Raw genomic sequence first — 18,421 nt, 5'->3', positions numbered from 1 at the left:
AGTTATTCACTAACCATGGACTTTAATGCACTTATTTGTGTGGTGGAGACCTTTGCGTGATTTCATGTTTTAGGAAATCTCAATCATATTCACGAAAGGCCATCTTATCCAAATAGACTCTCAAGGGCAGAGAGAATGAGAGATAATAAATCTATCTCTCAAAACTGATTTAAAATCGGTTACCCAAGCAATATGCAAAACCCTTCACACAGCTTATTTGGAAGTTAGACACTTATATAACAAAACGTAACCTCTGCCTTATGGATATAGTCCAACGCCAACTTCATGTTATTCCAAAAGCAGCAAACCTAGTGTAGCTCCCTGCTCCTAATGGGCAGACGCTATTATTTTCAAATTTAGTTGTCTGAAGCTGCAGTTGGCTCAGGCAAATTTTTTCCTTAAAAAATTCTGGTTTCTGTGCCAGTCCAACTGGGTTGCACTGGTTCCCACTTGACTGTAGGTGTCACTGTCACCGCTGGTAAGTGTGGAAATGTAGCAGGCTGGATGTATTAAATACCACCTCTTGCTTGGAAATAGCTCAGTGGGAGTGGTTTCTCTGCTGTGCATTCTGGGAGAGGATATTTAAGGTACTGACGCTATTTTTGGTTGTTTGTTTTCTGGAGTCCGCTATCCCGATCTCATGGCGATCCTGGCCTGGGGTCTGTGTCGCATGATCCTGCACCTTGGGGCCGGCTGGCCCGAGGCTCTGCAACTGAGATTGTAGGCCCAGAAAAGTCTGGGGGCCTACTGATCCAGGGGTGGTCCTGTGCTGTCTTGCCTGTGGGGAAAAGCTAAGAAAATTGGAGGATCCAGGGGAGGACTTTTCCGGAAGAGGACTGAGCGCAAGGCTGGTGTCTCAGGAGGAGCCTGTAAACTCAGTTGGAGGACGCAACCTGGACCAACACCCATACAGTATTGCTGGGTCGGCTGAAAAAATCTGGTACTGTATGGTAGTTCTTCTAAAACTCTCAAGATTTCTAAGTTCAATTGACAAGTCTGTGGCAGAGACTTTGTGGAGCATTTCATTGGTTGCTAGGTCAAGTGAGAGGGGCCTATCCGGTGATTGCTGGATCCAGTCTGTGGAGCTGTTTGTCCTCTGGATCTGACCAATACCTCTAATCTGCAATTACTAGGTGCATGAACTCCCCTTTATCCTCTGACCCTCTATTGAAGGACTTTTGTGCTATTCTTGAATAAATGTAAAAAAAAAAGTGTCAGATTTAACATCATTTGGGCTACTTTCTAACGGGACCCCTAAGATGGAGAGGCGAGCAGGTGAGGTAACGTTAAGCACAAATAAAACCAACAGCTCCTTCGGGGGTTAGTGCTACACTAGCACTAGGCTGTCAACTGTCTCTGCTGCATTGAGTGGAAATGTATAGCAATCTCCTTTCAAAGTGAACTTAATATTCTGTCGAATAAACTTATAAAAGAATTCCAGTCCCAACTTTTGGACCTCTATGCAGCTAAAATGCCCTTCTCTTGAACTAAGGCAAAGCTAACAAGTTCTAAAGATAGTTGCTGTACTATCCCCCAGTCCACAGGCCTAATTCTCATCTCTAGACAGGGACCTCATATCTACAAACTCCTCTCCAAAACATTTCCTTACATGACAAGATGGGAACAGACTAAATCTGGTCATACGTTAAACAATTTTCCTTTAGATTAACCTTCAGCTATGTAGTGCAAGGGCCTGCCTGATTGCATACAAATTAAAAGTGTCTGGGTTTCACTTCACATTATATGGTTTTGGTAAATCAAAAGAAGAATTGTACAAGAAAATTGTATAATGTGCGATTTGAATCAGTTTTCTAGTGCAATTTAAAGGAAAACGTCCAGTGCGGGTTGATGCGGATCAGACGCGATTCCATTGCATTTTTCATGTGTCTCTCGCTCCTTCGAAAGCAGATCAGGAACACAGTAGCGATTTCTATAAATAAACTAGAATCATCTTTCCTTTGAACAGATAAGCTTTTGACATGTGATTTACATTAAAGTCTATGGAGCGCAAAACATGCAGAGGATCCTTTTTAACTGCTTAAGGACCAACCCGCGTTCACTTATTGTGGCAGGGTGGCCCTTTAGCGCAAAATCACATACCTGTACATGATTCTTGACTTCAGGTCTAGGACGCGCGCTCCTGGTTGGACACAACGGAGCCAATCAGCATCACGGCCGCCGGGAACCTGGCGATCGTTCATAGAGAGGCAGAACGGCGATCCGCCTATGTAAACAAGGCAGACCGCTGTTCTGCCAGAAAGGAAAATGGAGATGTCATGGAAGCACTCCCCCTACATTTAGAAAGCTCACATAGGGAACACATTTAACCCTTTGATTGTCCCTTTTAACCCCTTCCCTGCCAGTGTCATTTATATAGTGTATATAAAGGATCAATGAATTAATTAATTATATAGTGTCAGTGCATTTTTTTTTTTAGCACTGATCACTGTATTGGTGTCACTGGTCCCCAAAAAGTGTCCTGCTAAAAAACGCTGATTGCCGCAATTACTAGTAAAAAATAAAATAGAAAGTCCCTAAAACTAGCCCCTATTTTGTAGATGCTATAACTTTTACGCAAACCAGTTAACATATATGCTTATTGGGATTTTTTTACCAAAAATATGTAGCAGAATACATATTGGCCTAAATTTTTGAAGAAACTTCTGGCCTTTTTTTTGTTTTTTAGCACAAAAAATAAAAAAACGCAGAGGTGATCAAATACCACTAAAAGAAAGCTCTATTTGTGGGAAAAAAGGACATACATTTTATTTGGGTATAGTGTCGCACTACCGCGCAATTGTCAATTAACGCATTGCCGTATCGTAAAAAATGGCCTGGTCAGGAAAGGGGTAAAACCTTCTGGAGCTGAAATGGTTAAAATCACATTCACACTGAATATATGTGAAGGATCGCCCCAGAAAATCATGATATTTCACTTATAAAATCAAAGAATAATCTGCACTTGGTCTCAAAACTTATTATAAACTATAAAGAATAAAGCTGATCCTGTGCAATTATGATGCCAATCGTGTCAGACATAAACTATTTTAAAGCAGTGCTAAATTCATCTAAGAAATTAAAACAATCTCACACAAAAGTAAATATAATTTATATACAAAATTAAAGTACAAAACCTGTATAATGAAAGTGCAAGTGCAACCATAAATTCATAATAGTCCAAAGTGAATGAAATATGGAACAGTAAAAGTCCAAAGTGAACAATATATGGAACAACAGCAGTAGATGTTGACTCGTATTCACAAAGTGCTTCCACCACCATGTACCACCATTAGAAGGAGCCTCTTACCAAACAATATGGACTGTTAAATTATAAATGGTCATAAGTGCTTAAGCTGATTATTCCTCCAATGACCTATGTAGATTGTTTTCATTTCTTAGATGAATTTAGCTCTGCTTTAAAATAGTTTATGTTAATTCACTTGTCATGCAATTCCATGCATTCTGAAAAGCATCCAAAATCACATCACTGTAAACCTTGGCTAAGGGAGTATGCAAAATATGATATATGGCAAACCATTGCCAAACGTTTTTCAAACACTTTAGCTCTTTAAACTTTTCAAATGTGCTCGTACCTAATATTGGACACAATTGCAAAATATGTTCCTGATGCTTCCCTCAGCTGCTTCAGGGGTTGTGCCTCTCATAGATCCATATTACATATTTAGTGGCCCCAAAGTTTAAGCACTGCATGGAACCTTTTAGCCTGAATTATTGAATAGTCCCTTGAAAGCTTAGGGGGTACTTGTGGCTCAAGCACAATTCAGCAGAGGAGGGCTTGGAGAAGGAGGGGGAGGAAGAGAAGGAGAGGTGGAGCTGACAAATCTTGCATAGTCACTACTAGTTGTATAGAGATATGGTGGTATAAGCTGCAGCACCGAGCCCTGTCCTCTTCCAAGTAGTAAGTAGAGTTACCTAGTATGCTATGAATGAAATATATTATATATATCATCTCTGACCTTGCTTGCTGGACCACGTGTCAGCAGTAACGTGGACCTTGCAGCTGACTGCCTTGCCCAACAATGCCACAACATTGCCTTCTACCTGATAGTAGAAAGCTGTAATGGCCTTACATGAAAAGAAATAGCAACTGGGAACCTTCCATTGTGGTACAGCACATTCTGCAAATTCACGTAAGGGGTCAGAATCTACCAGACAGAAAGGCAGGAGTTGTAAAGCCAGCAGCTTTGACAAGCTTGAATTTAGACGCTGGGCATGTAGGTGGCAGTGACTATTTTTTTCACTGCAGCACCTGGGACACCCTGTGCTATGCCATCATCCCTGTCAGTGGAGGTTGCTGAGAGGTCATGAGGTATAACCGGAAAGGTGAGGAGTGAGGAGCAGAATTGCATCCCTTTTGTGTGGCTTTCAGGTGCCAACAGGCTGAGTGGTGGGAGGTTAAATGCCTTGTCAAGCATCTGGTACCCAAATGGCTGGTGTTTTTGCCATGTTTGATGTGCTTGAGGCAAAGCTTGCAAATTACAACAGACTGCGCATGTGCTAAATAAAGCCCAAACAGCTGAGCTGTGGGAAGTGGGCTGGAAGATAACAGCTCCACAATCTGGTGGAATAGGATGGCTTCTGTCTACTCTTCCATGATGGCTGCCTCTTTAGGGTTGTGCCTCACCCTCACTTTCCTCCTCTGCTCTATCCAGCACCCAACATGGCTGCCAATTTGTTGTTTACCAGTGTTCTCCCCTCTATGTAGGCTCATGTTCCTACCTTCCTTAACCTCAGAACCAAGATCTGAATCTAGTAATGGCTGTGCATCGTCAAGGAGCCAGTGGTCGATGCTTTGTTCAAATAACTCAGCTGACTCCTCCATGTCTGATGCTGGGGCTATGACCTGAGTATTTGTGAACAAGTAAGCAGAATAAGCCACTCTGGCAGCTGCAGTGGCATGCACACTAGTCTCTGCTTGGGTGACAAATAATGAGGAAGATGCGGATGGTTAGTAAGCCAGCCCACCACCTCCTCTAAATGTTGTGGCTGATAGCATGGGCAAAATTACTAAACAGAGAAAATGATGCCCTGCCTGAGGATGGACCATGTGCACTTTTGCCTGTGGACACATACCCTGCTGGCCCCCTCACAGTGCCATAGGAATGTCTGCCTCTTCTTGTTGGCTTCCCAGACATGATGTGGGGGGTTAATCATAAAATGTAATAAAGATGTGGAAACATGTACGTGTATGCACTTTATTCAATGAAAAGTGGTGTTTGGTGCACTTTAACTTGAGTACTCACTACACAGACACACTCCACTGACACTACAATATACTGCAGTAAAACTGCCCTGATGCACTGCAAAATACTGTTGTAAACGTGCACTAATGCACTGAAATATACTGTGGTAAATGTGCACTAACACACTGCAATATACTGCAGTAATTTTTACCAATGACCTGAAATATACTGCACTAAACGTGCAGCAAGGCGCTGAAAGATACCATGTTTAACGTGCAGAAATGCACTGAAAATATACTAAGTTAAACATTCAGTAACACAATGAAATATACTGCGTTAAATGTGCAGTAATGCACTGAAATATAGTGTGTTAACCACTTCAGCCCTGAAGATTTGGCTGCTGAAGGAACGGGCCATTTTTTGTGATTTGGCAATGCATCGCTTTAACTGACAATTGCTCGATTGTGCGATGCTGCACCCAAACAAAATTGACGTACTTTTTTCCCCACAGATAGAGATTTCTTTTGGTGGTATTTGATTGCCTCTGCGGTTTTTACTTTTTGCGCTACAAACAAAAACACAATATTTTATACTTTTTGCTATAATAAATATCCTCCTTTTTTAAAAAAAAAAGATTTTTTTTTCTCAGTTTAGGCCAATATGTATTGTTCTACATATTTTTGGTAAAAAAAAATCACAATAAGCATGTATTGATTGGTTTGTGCAAAAATTATACCATTTACAAAATAATGGATAGATTTATAGCATTTTTATTATTTTTCTTTTTTTACTAGTATCTGGCGGCGATCTGTGATTTTTATTGGGACTGTGACATTATGTTGGACACATCAGCCACTTTTGACACATTTTTGGGACCAGTAGCATTTATACAGCGATCAGTGCTATAAAAATGCACTGATTACTGTAAAAATGTCACTGGCAGGGAAGGGGTTAACATTAGGGGTGATCAATAACTCTAGGGGGAGGGGACTGATCTAGGGGAAATGACAGATTGTGGTTCCTAGCCAATAGGGACTCATAATCTGTCACACCTCACAGAACAGAACAGGGATTTTTGTGTTTACACACACATGTCCCTGTTCTGCCTCTCATGCCTAGGATTGCTTGTGGCCCCTCGGTCATTGTGACCATTGGCCATGAGCATTGACACCCCTGCTGTGCAGCGGCCACGTGTGTGCGCATCTGCTATCCCGATCCTGCGAGCATGTCGTATAGCTACAATGGCTCATGGGATCGACCGACCTGCCACAGTAAAATTATGGCTGCAGGTCGGCAAGCGGTTAAACACGTAGTAATGCACTGAAGTATACTGCGTTAAAAGTGCACTAACTTATTCAAATATACTGCATTAAATGAGCAGTAACACACTGAAATATACTACGTTAAACGTGCACCAACGCACTGAAATATACTGTGTTAAACATGCAGTTACGCACTGAATAATACTGCATAAAACGTGCAGTAATGCACCAAATGATACTGCATTATACGTGCAGTAACGCACTGAAATATACTGCGTTAAATGTGCTGTAATGTACTGAAGTATACTGCATAAAACGTGCAGTAATGCACCGAATGATACTGCATTAAACGTGCAGTAATGCACCGCATGATACTGCATTAAACGTGCAGTAACGGACTGAAATGTACTGTATTAAATGCGTACTAATGCACTGAAATATACTGCATTAAATGTGAACAAACTCATTGAAATATACTGCATTAAATGAGCAGTAACGCACTAAAATAAACTGTGTTAAATGTGTACCAAGGCACTGAAATATATAGTGTTAAACGTGCACTAACCTACTGCAATATACTGCAGTAAACGTGTACCAATAACCTGAAATATACTGCATTAAATGTGCAGTAAGGCACTGAAAAATACCACGTTTAACGTGTAGAAATGCACTGAAAATATATTGATTTAAACATTCAGTAACACACTGAAATATACTGCGTTAAATGTGCAGTAATGCCCTGAAATATAGTGTGGTAAATGTGTAGTAATGCACTGAAATTTAGTGCATTAAAAGTGCACTAACTCCTTAAAATATACTGCATTAAATGAGCAGTAATGCACTGAAATAAACTGTGTTAAACATGCACCAAGGCACTGAAATATACTGCTTTAAATATGCAGTAACACACTGAAATTTACAGCACTGAAATATACTGCATTAAACATGCAGTAACGCACTGAAATATACTGCATAAAACATGCAGTAATGCACTGAAATGTACTGCATTAAATGTGCACTAATGCACTGAAATATACTGCGTTAAACGTGTAGTAATGCACTAAAATATACTGTGTTAAACATGCAGTAATGCACTAAAATTTACTGCACTGAAATATATTGCTTTAAACGTGCTGTAACACACTGAAATATACTGCGTAAAACATGCAGTAATGCACTGAAATGTTCTGCCTTAAATGTGAACTAATGCACTGAAATATACTGCGTAAAAAAATGCAGTAACGCACTGATATGTACTGCCTTAAATGTGCTCTAACGCACTGAACTATACTGTGTTAAACACTCAATAACACACTAATGCTGAAATATACTGCGTTAAACATCCAGTTACGCACTGAAATATACTGCATTAAATGTGCCGTAATGTACTGAAATACACGGCATTAAATGCACACTAACGCACTGAAATATACTGCATTAAACATACACTAACGCACTGAAATATACTGCGTTTAACCTGCAGTAATGCACTGAAATATACTGCGTTAAACCTGTACTATTACACTGAAATATACTGCGCTAAACCTGCACTAATGCACTGAAATATACTGCGTTAAACATGCAGTAATGCACTAAAATGTACTGCAGAAAACCTGCCCTATAAAATAAACCGACAGTAAAGTAAAAATAAATGGTCAAACTACACTCACACTGCACTATTACTAGATTCACACCAAAACGGTTATTCTACACTGACAATAGGATCACATTAGCACACTAGCACACTAACTCACTAGTAGTACTGAACAGAGCCCTGTTCTATCTCTCTCCACACCAACACTGCAAATGGCCTCTATACGCACAATATTGTTACAGTGTGGGGTGGGATAGAGTCATCATTATTTTCTCCAATCATGGCTCTGACAATGCTCTTTGCCCAGATTGGGCAAAGCTTTCACTGCTTCAACCAATCAGGGCTATCAATGCACTGTGCGGTGGCACAGTGCATTGTGGTTGTTCAGCGGGGGGGAACAAACGGTTAAATGTCCCGACAATTCGGGTGTTCTTCGAATGGGTGAACAGCCAATGTTCGGCTCAAGCATGAGCTTGCCAAACCCTACCGTGCAACCATGCGGTTATAATGCTGGAGGAAATGTGAATGGACTATGAGTATGCTCGTCAGTGTGCTTATAGTCCATTAAGAACTCCAAGTCCATTTTCAGTGGTGGTGGACTTGTAGTTAATCATTCACAGATCCCTATGAATGAAGGATGCAACTGTGCAGGTGGAGCCCCAAGTGCCAATTTTAAATTTGACAGCGGCTGAGGGAATCTCCACATGCTGTCACAGGGGTAGGGGATCAGGAGGAAGGGGAGCAGAAGAAGGAATGTATTACATATTGCATCCATATTTTACTCTACATACATATTTCTAGGGAAGGGCTGAACAGACCCCTGTTCGGTTCGCACCAGAACTTCCGAACACTGCGAAAGTTCAGACCCAAAAAAGAACCCCATTAAAGTCAATAGGACCCGAACGACACAATCAACATTTTTAAGGCTTATATGCAGGTTATTGGGCATACAATGGTTATAGGGGTCCGGGTCCTGCTCTGGGGAACATGTCAATAAAAAAAAGTTTGTAAAAAAACATAATTTTTAAATGAGCAGTGATTTTTTTATTTTTAAGGTGAAAGCATAAAAATAAAAAATCCTTCCAAAATAGTGCCTGGGGGGTACCCTTAGTTTACCTGTAAAGTGGCAGATCTGTACCATGTATAGAATCTGCTGCAGGAATAATTGCATTTATAAAGCCACAAAAAATTACATTTTCCCTGCAAGCTGCCTTTATTTTGCTCAGCAACAGCTGGGGAGCCAGTGGGTATGATGAGGCCATAATGTAGTACACTGGGAACACGATTAGTGATTTTTTGGATACATTCTGGTGTCACTTTGACTTTGGATATAAGTAAAGGGTACGTAAAAATTGGTCTTTGGGTGTCGTGGCTCCTTCCCAGCGTAACCCTATTGAGGTTATCTTGATGAAAGAAAGAATTGACCTTGCTGTAAAAAATTGCAATGATATGCACCTGTCAAACAGGTGCAGAAAAATTACTCTTTTGGTGTTGGGTGCGCCTTGCCACTGTAACCCTATAGAGGTACTCTTGATGAAAACAAGAATTGGCCTTTCTGTAAAAAATTGCAATGATATGCACCTGTCAAACAAGTGCAGAAAAATTGATCTTTGGGTGTTTATTGTGCCCATGAAACCTATACCAAAAACATTCTTCCAGATGAGATGATTGAACGTCCTCAAAGCTAGGCAGCCTTGAAATCCTGCAGAGATTCCACATTCCAAAAAGACTTAATCTGTGACATTGGCATCAGGGGCTTTCCTAGCTGGTAATCCAGGACTCATTCATTTTTATAAAAGTCAAACAGTCCACAGAGTCTGTGGACAGATGTGTTCTATGATGAGTAATGAAACTTCCTGCAGCACTGAATGCCCGTTCTGAAAGCACACTGGATGCAGGGCAGCCCAAAAAATTCAATAGCGTACTGGGCAAGTTCTGGCCAGGGGTCTATTCTCATGACCCAGTAAGTCAGTGGATCATCAGCTGGAAAGCTCTCCATCTCTGTTTTGGCCCTCAGGTAATCGTCCACCATGTGATGCAGATGCTGCCAATGGGATGTGGAAGCTGTCAGCCCTGGGCGGCGAGGACTAAAAAAATTCTGAAAAGGCTCACTTAGGCGGACGCCTTCTCCAACGCACCTCTCTTGACCAACAGAATACTCAAAATTACGTTTTCCACCACACTCTAATCCTTCTGGAGTCAGCAAAAACGTTCAAAAAAATCCTCTTTAACGTGTTCTCAAGAGATTTTATCTTCTGCACTCTCTGTGGGAACGGGATGAGTTCTGAGATCTTCCCCTTATAAAACGTGGTCAAGGAGGGTTGCCAACCAGTAATCATCCTTCTCCTTTATGCCACGTATTCTTGGGTCCTTTCGCAGGCTTTGAAGCATGAGTTTGTCTATGCGCCTCAAATTTTTCAGAGGCTTGAGAAGCAGACTCCTCGGGTTCACTCAGGATGGCAGCATCTGGAACTTCCACCTCCCAGCCACGTACTACTCCCAAGGGTCCTAGAGTTGGAAAGCCATTGCTTACAGATTGATGCATGTCTTCCTCTTCTTTGAAGCCTATGAAAGTGCCAGAATCCTACTCCTGATCCTCCTCCCCTCTCTCCCCCTGTGTGTTCTGTAACATAGGACTGATGGTGCTTGGATAAAGTGGGCCTTGAGATGAAAGGAAGTGATCCTCTTCCTCCTGCTGCTCTGCCTCCAGTGCCCTGTCCATAATAATCCTTAATGATCAGCCATTGGCATGGGGAAAAAAAGCCAAGGAGGCCTGAGCCCGTCGTCATGCCGCACTGGCACAGGTACTTGTTGACGGCCCTCTGCTGCATGTATAGCCTCTGTAGTAGTCCCAAAGTTGAGTTCCACTTGGTGGGCATGTCACAAATCAGGCAGTTTGCGGGCTGGTGGAGTTCCCTCTGAATTTCAGCCATCCGAGCACTGTGTATGACTGCCTGAAATGAACAGAGCCCTGTTCTATCTCTCTCCATGCCGAAACCCCACTGAAAATGTCTTCCATTGAAAGAATACTTTTATACTGTGGGGCGGGAATGAGCCATGATTGGATAAAGTCATGATGACAGTGTCCAATCATGACTCTGACAATGCTCTATACTCTGATTGGCTGAAGCGTTCACTGCTTCAGCCAATCAGGCCTTGCAATGCACTGTTCAGTGCCGCAATGCATTTTGGTTGGTTCAGGGGCTGAACAAACGGTTGAATGACCCATTTGTTCAGCTGTTCGGCGAACATCCGAACAGCGAAAGTTCAGCCCGAACTTATGCTTGGGCCGAACTGTTTGCCCATCCCTACATATTTCATTCTAAATATGGGTGTAAGGTAACCTGTTCCTAAAGGTGAACTTATCCTTTAATCATCTTCCAGTGAGGAAAGTTGCATTTTTGCATCCTTTTAGAGTATCTCACCAAAAATGTTATTTTTGATGTAGATGATGCCAATTGCAGACTTCTGGGAAACTCTGTGAGCTAACACACAAGCGGGAAATTATATTTCTGGGTATGTTCTTTATACCAAATGTGTACCAAAACGATAACTGTATCTGAAACACATTGAAACACATTTTAATAAAGGCAAGTAGGCTGTTCACTATGCAAGGGAATTTCCCCTTAGTTAGTGAAAAAGGTGAAGTTCTGCTGACAATCATCCATTAATGTACAAGCAAAAATGCTGTTTTTTATTTATATTCTTAGAAAAGCGAATTTAAGTGAGCTAAAGGAAAATTCAATTAACAGCTTATTCCCCTTTAGTAAATTAACCTTATCATCTCTTCTAATATATCCAAGGACAACAAGCCATTTTGCAAACATGACTTTTTACCTCTTTTGCCGTGTACACACGGTCAGACTTTCCGGCAGAAAAGGTCAGACAGAATTGGACTTTTTCTTTCGAAAATTCTGACGGACCTAGAAATAGAACATGTTTTAAATCTTTCCGACGGAATCAATTCCTATCGGGAAAACCATTTGTCTGTATGCTATTCTGACGAACCAAAAACGACGCAAGGACAGCTATTGGCTACTGGCTATTGAACGTTCTTTTTCCTAGTCCCGTCGTTGTACGTGTAGTACGTCACCGCGTTCTAAACGATCAGACTTTGGTGTGATCGTGTGTAGGCAAGTCCGTTTCAGCGAAACTCAGTCGGAACTCCGTTGGAAAAACCGCCAGAGTTTATTCTGATGGAAAAACTGGTCGTGTGCACGCGGCATTTCTTTTCTTTCCACGTGGTTTCAAACCTGTCATTGTAGGTCTGCAACAGTGTAAACATTCTGTTTTTTAATATACAGTATGTTGACAGTCTGCATTGACGATCAGTACCATATAAAATACATAAATGTACGGATGAAGAGATGGAGCTTCAAGCACAACTGACAGAACAGGGATGAGGACTGAGCAGGGCCAACCTAATCATGCACATGGGTTTTCCTCTTCTAGAAGTTTCTAATAGGGTTGCACTGATACCACTTTTTTAAGACCAAGTACAAGTACCAATACTTTTTTTTTAATGTCATGTGACAGTTTTCAAAGCACAATTTTGTAAATAAGTAATTTGCACTGATGGGCACTGATATGCTGCACTGATGGGCACTGATGAGGTGGCACTGATGAGGAGGCACTAATATGCAGCACTGATAGGTGGCACTGATGGGCATTGATAGGCTGCACTGATGTTCACTGAGGAGGCGGCAGTGATGTGGTGGCACTGATTAAGGAGGCACTATTATACAGCACTGATGGGCACTGGCAGGTGGCACTGATGGGCAATGGTAGCTGGGACTTATAGGTGGCACTGAAAGGCGGCACTGATGGGCACTGAAAGGTAGCACTGATTTGGCTGTGTGTAACATAACATAGCTGTGTGTAGTAACTAACAAGCCTTACTGCGGATGAGTGCTTGGTGTATGGGGTATACCAAGATGGCCGTCATGATGTTCTGACACCTCCAACATGCTGCTGACTCCCTCGGTCTTCTCCACCCACTGACTTCTGGGAATGAGCGTGGGACACCTCCAACACACCTCTAACTCCCTTGCGCGACATCTCCTCATGCAACTCGTGCAAATTCTCGGTATCCGCACCGATACTAGTATCGGTATCAGTGCAACCCTACTTTCTAATTTTTTTTTTTTTTTTAATCATGAGCAATGTACTGTAAAAAAAAAGTTATCATGTATTCATCCTATGAGAGTAGAAATTGAAAAAAACAGGTTAATGGAGCAAATGCCTTCCATGTTGTTTTTAGTCCAGATTAGTATAGGTATGTCTCCCTGCACTGTCTTGTTGATAAGTACAGACAGAATGTAATATAAGCAATATTTTACACTCACTATGACCCTTGATTACAGCAAACCACACAGAAATAAAAAGTAGAGATACAAGGTTATATTTGCAATGTTGTATTGTCCCCCTTGATATTTATTATTAAAGGGGCCAATGTATTTTAAAAGCAGAGGTCCTGCTGGCCTTGTTGATCAAGGCACTGACCTATAAGACCTTTACACAAATTAGGATCTGCTTCTACATGTCAGAGTGTAATTTAATCAGAGTCAACATTTCATATTACGCTGTATAAATCTGGCTCTATACTTCAAGCTGAGATCACACTGAGGAAAGAGTTCCTGTCCTGTGTTATGAAAGGCAAGAGATAGAATTAGTGAGCATTAAAAGGTACCATACATATACTTCTATTGATGTACCAACACTGAGCAAACTGTTTCCAATATGTGCTGCTAGTTTGCTTTTGGCCATGAATGTAACTTCACACAGAAGGGACTGGACAGTGACTGTGAAATACAGAGGAATTATAGTGACAGGAATTGAGTTAGTGCATTGCAAACTGATCTTAAATTCTTCCTTTAGAGCACAGCAGTAGACAGAAGTAAGTGCGTGCTTGGAAGCCATTAGTCTTTCTAATTTGTGAAAGCCATGCTTGATAGTGGTATGTGGACACTATGATGCCCTCACTAAATACATCTTGTTAGTGAAACTTCAAAGATTATTTACAGTGTTAGGTAAGACCAAAGCTTTTAAATAATTTTAGGAATTATCTTGTATATTTTTATATACAGAAAATACATATCTTCTTACACATCACACCACACACATTCTTCCTAATATTTGCTATATTCATGCAGCATATGATGACTGTAAGGACAGATTGGGCAAAATCTAATTTTAAAATAAAAACTGCATTGTCTGGAAACTGGCATCGGGTAAGAGGACCCATAACCACTACTTTAAGTACTAAAGTACTTTTTCCAGTGTAAAAGGAAAAGGTTACTTACTCTTTTCAGTAGACAAGCATAGCCAATTAGTGATGGACGAACTTCCGACGGGACGTTTCGCGAACGCGGACCGCGAACGCGGCCGTTAGTTCGCGAACCGGAACGTTCGCGGCGGGCCCCATTGACTTCAATGGGAGGCGAACTTTGCAAACCTACAGGTCAAATTTGCAGCCACAAAATAATTAATAGCTGTGCAAACATAGTCCCACCACATGGCCAATGACATAACACATGTATGAGGTGAATCTGGGATCGACAACTACAAGCATTCTTTTTTTATATGGGAAATTGTTGTGACAATTCAGGACTGTGGAGCGCATGAAGGCAATGGAGGAGAGGGAAGGTCAGGGACCAGGGTAGGCAAAGAAGAGGGTTCAGGAGATGATCACCAGCAGCGTGACATACAGCAATGACACCTGCACCGTGATAGAGTCATCTGACACCAGCACCGTGATAGAGAGCACTGACATCAGCAGCGTGACATAAAGCACTGACAGCAGCACCGTGATAGAGAGCACTGACATCAGCAGCGTGACATAAAGCACTCACACCAGCACCATGATATACAGCACTGACACCTGCACCGTAAGCAGCCCCAGGAGGAAGTCAGCATAGCACAGGGATGGTGGGAGCCCCTCATAATAAGCAGCCCCAGGAGGATGTCAGCATAGCACAGGGATGGTGGGAGCCCCTCATAATAAGCAGCCCCAGGAGGAAGTCAGCACAGCACAGGGATGGTGGGAGCCCCTCATAATAATAATAGTACCTCACTCAACCCTATGTACTATAGCACCCTACACCAGGTTATTACCAGTCCTTATAAGGACCTTTGTGGAACAAGTAGGTTGTGTGTGACTGATTAGCAGACTGTACGTCAGTCCCTATACTGATAAAGGACTGCTGCAGTATAGGGCAGCGGTCAGCAGTAGTGCACCTCAACCCTATGTATTGTGGACCTATACCAGTCCTTAAAGAATAGCAGACTGTACCTCACTCAACCCTATGTACTATAGCACGCTACACCAGGTTATTACCAGTCCTTATAAGGACCTTTGTGGAACAAGTAGGTTGTGTGTGACTGATTAGCAGACTGTACGTCAGTCCCTATACCGATGAAGGACTGCTGCAGTATAGGGCAGCGGTCAGCAGTAGTGCACCTCAACCCTATGTATTGTGGACCTATACCAGTCCTTATAGAATAGCAGACTGTACCTCACTCAACCCTATGTACTGTAGCACCCTACACCAGGTTATTACCAGTCCTTATAAGGACTTTTGTGGAACAAGTAGGTTGTGTGTGACTGATTAGCAGACTGTACGTCAGTCCCTATACCGATGAAGGACTGCTGCAGTATAGGGCAGCGGTCAGCAGTAGTGCACCTCAACCCTATGTATTGTGGACCTATACCAGTCCTTATAGAATAGCAGACTGTACCTCACTCAACCCTATGTACTATAGCACCCTACACCAGGTTATTACCAGTCCTTATAAGGACCTTTGTGGAACAAGTAGGTTGTGTGTGACTGATTAGCAGACTGCAGCAGAAGGGCAGCAGTCAAGTATAATAATCTTTCTATATTTGGAAGAAAGAATATTATACGTGTACAAGCCTATTGCCATACCACTGATACCAGTCCTGAAAATAATCTTTGTGGACCTAATATAGTAACAGCTACTGATTAAACTGACCCTCACTGCCTCACACACAGCTTCCTGCCTGTCCCTATATAAACTGACAAAACAGAGGCTACTGGAACAATAACTGGAATAGCACTTTTGTGGACCTGATAGTAACAGCTAATGACTAAACTGACTGTCCCTGCAGCACACACCGTCCTGTCCCTTTCTCTAAACTGACAAAAGACACTCAGGCTGCTGCAACAATCACTAGCACAGCACTGCCTCAAACCTATATCCTGAACTACACCTAACACCTATACCAGTCCTGAAAAAAACTTTTGTGTACCAAATAGCTAGCGATTTGGGTCACTGCAATCTCTCCCTGCTCCACACAGCAACCTCTCCCTATAGTGACAGAAGAAAGAATGTAAAATGGCCGCCGGATCGGGTGTATTTATAAGTTAGGGGGAATGTACAAGTGTCCATGTGCTGTAATGTCTCAATTGGCTGTCCTGTACCCCATGATGGATGTGTCATCATAGGTCAAAGTTCTTTTACACAGTAAACACGGAAGTCCGCCGGGCGAACGGCGCCAATAGTCCGCCGATCGGGCGGACCGAGAAACAGCCGAAATTTGCCGCAAAACGACCGCTGGGCGTACCGTTCGGCCATCCCTATAGCCAATGTCTAACAATAGAGATCACTAGCTTGAATTTGATACACCAACATTATAATTTTATTATTGTTTGCCTATGTAATGAGAGGAAAGGAGGGGCTTAAGGGAAAATGAGGGAATGAGGGAAGGGAAAATGGGGGATTAATATTACAATGCATCCAAAGTAAATTTTGTGTTTTAGTTGGGGAAGTGCTATAACCACCACCAAAGTGCTATGTCACTTTTTTATTGCTCAGAGCCTAAACCAAAAGAAGGAGTGCCAAACCAACTAGAATTTAAAGCGGAGTTCCAACATTTTTTTTTCAAAGTCAGCAGTTACAAATACTGCAGCTGCTGACTTTTAAAATATGGACACTTACCTGTCCAGGGCACCCGTGATGTCCTCACACGAAGCCGATCTGTCCCTCCGCTCTCAGGTGGAGGCACGCCATCTTCGGTAAGGGAATCAGGAAGTGAAGCCTTGCGGCTTCACAGTCTGGTTCCCTACTGTGCATGCCCGAGTCACGCTGCACACTCCCACTGGTCTCTGCAGTCTTCTGGGACTTAGCTGTCTCCCAGAAGACAGCGGGGGGGGGGGGGAACAGAGGAGGCGCCGGATACGGCAAATATATCTGTGCATACTGTGGCTATCTATGCCCGGAAGAGGGAGCAAATACATGGATTATACAGGTATGTGCTCCCCCTCCCCCCTGAAAGGTGCCAAATGTGACACCAGAGGGGGGGGGGGATTCTGAAAAGTGGAAGTTCCATTTTTGGGTGGAACTCCACTTAACCACTTCAGCCCCAGACCATTTTGCATGCCAAAGACCAAACCACTTTTTGCGATTCGGCACTGCGTCGCTTTAACTGACAATTGTGCGGTCATGCGATGAGGCTCCCAAACAAAATTGACATCTTTTTTTTCCCACAAATAGAGCTTTCTTTTGGTGGTATTTGATCACCCCCGCGGTTTTTATTTTTTGTGCTATAAACAAAAATAGAGCGACAATTTTGAAAAAAACGCATTATTTTTTACTTTCTGTTTTATAATAAATATCCCCCAAAAATATATAAAAAAAAACATTTTTTTCCCTCAGTTTAGGCTGAAACATATTCTTCGACCTATTTTTGGTAAAAAAAATCACAATAATCATTTATTGATTGGTTTGCGCAAAAGTTATAGCGTTTACAAAATAGGGGATAGTTTTATGGCATTTTTATTAATAATTTTTTCTTACTAGTAATGGTGGCGATCAGCGATTTTTATTGTGACTGCGACATTATGGCGGACACATCGGACATTTTTTACACATTTTTGGGACCATTGTCATTTATACAGCAATCACTGCTATATAAATGCAGTGATTCCTGTGTAAATGACACTGGCAATGAAGGGGTTAACCAGTGGATGGCAGTGTAGGGGTTAAGTGTTCCTAGGGGTGTGTTACTAACTGTTGGGGGCTGAGCTTTCATTTAGTGAACACTGATCTCTGCTCCAATCACATGGAGCAGAGATCAGCGTCACTTGTTGCTAGGCAGAACGGGGAGATGCTGTTTACAACGGCATCTCTCCTTTTCAGCTGCCCCGTGAGACGATCGCGGGCATGCCCGTGGCGACCGAGTTCACACGAGCGCGCCGTCGGCGGCGCGCTCGCGATGGCAGGGCGGCATTAAAGATTGGACATACCTGTACGCCAATATGCCTGCCCGTGCCATTCTGCCGACGTACATTGGCGTGCTCTGGTCAGGAACTGGTTAATAGAGTTTAAAGCAGCGCTCCAAC

At 42.4% G+C, this 18,421-nt stretch overlaps 1 protein-coding gene across 3 annotated transcripts in view; it reads right to left on the bottom strand.

Annotated features, from left to right (window-relative positions):
- The window catches only part of LOC143934063 (serine/threonine-protein kinase SBK2-like), a 106,095-nt gene that overhangs the window by 15,450 nt on the left and 72,224 nt on the right, over window positions 1–18,421 (bottom strand). The window lies entirely within an intron of this gene.

The sequence above is a fragment of the Lithobates pipiens genome, unplaced genomic scaffold (genome assembly GCF_037356315.1).
Source record: "Lithobates pipiens isolate NorthernLeopardFrog02 unplaced genomic scaffold, aLitPip1_a1.2 Scaffold_27, whole genome shotgun sequence".
In the NCBI taxonomy this organism is placed as follows: domain Eukaryota; kingdom Metazoa; phylum Chordata; class Amphibia; order Anura; family Ranidae; genus Lithobates; species Lithobates pipiens.
This window is presented reverse-complemented; position numbering and strand designations above follow the sequence as displayed.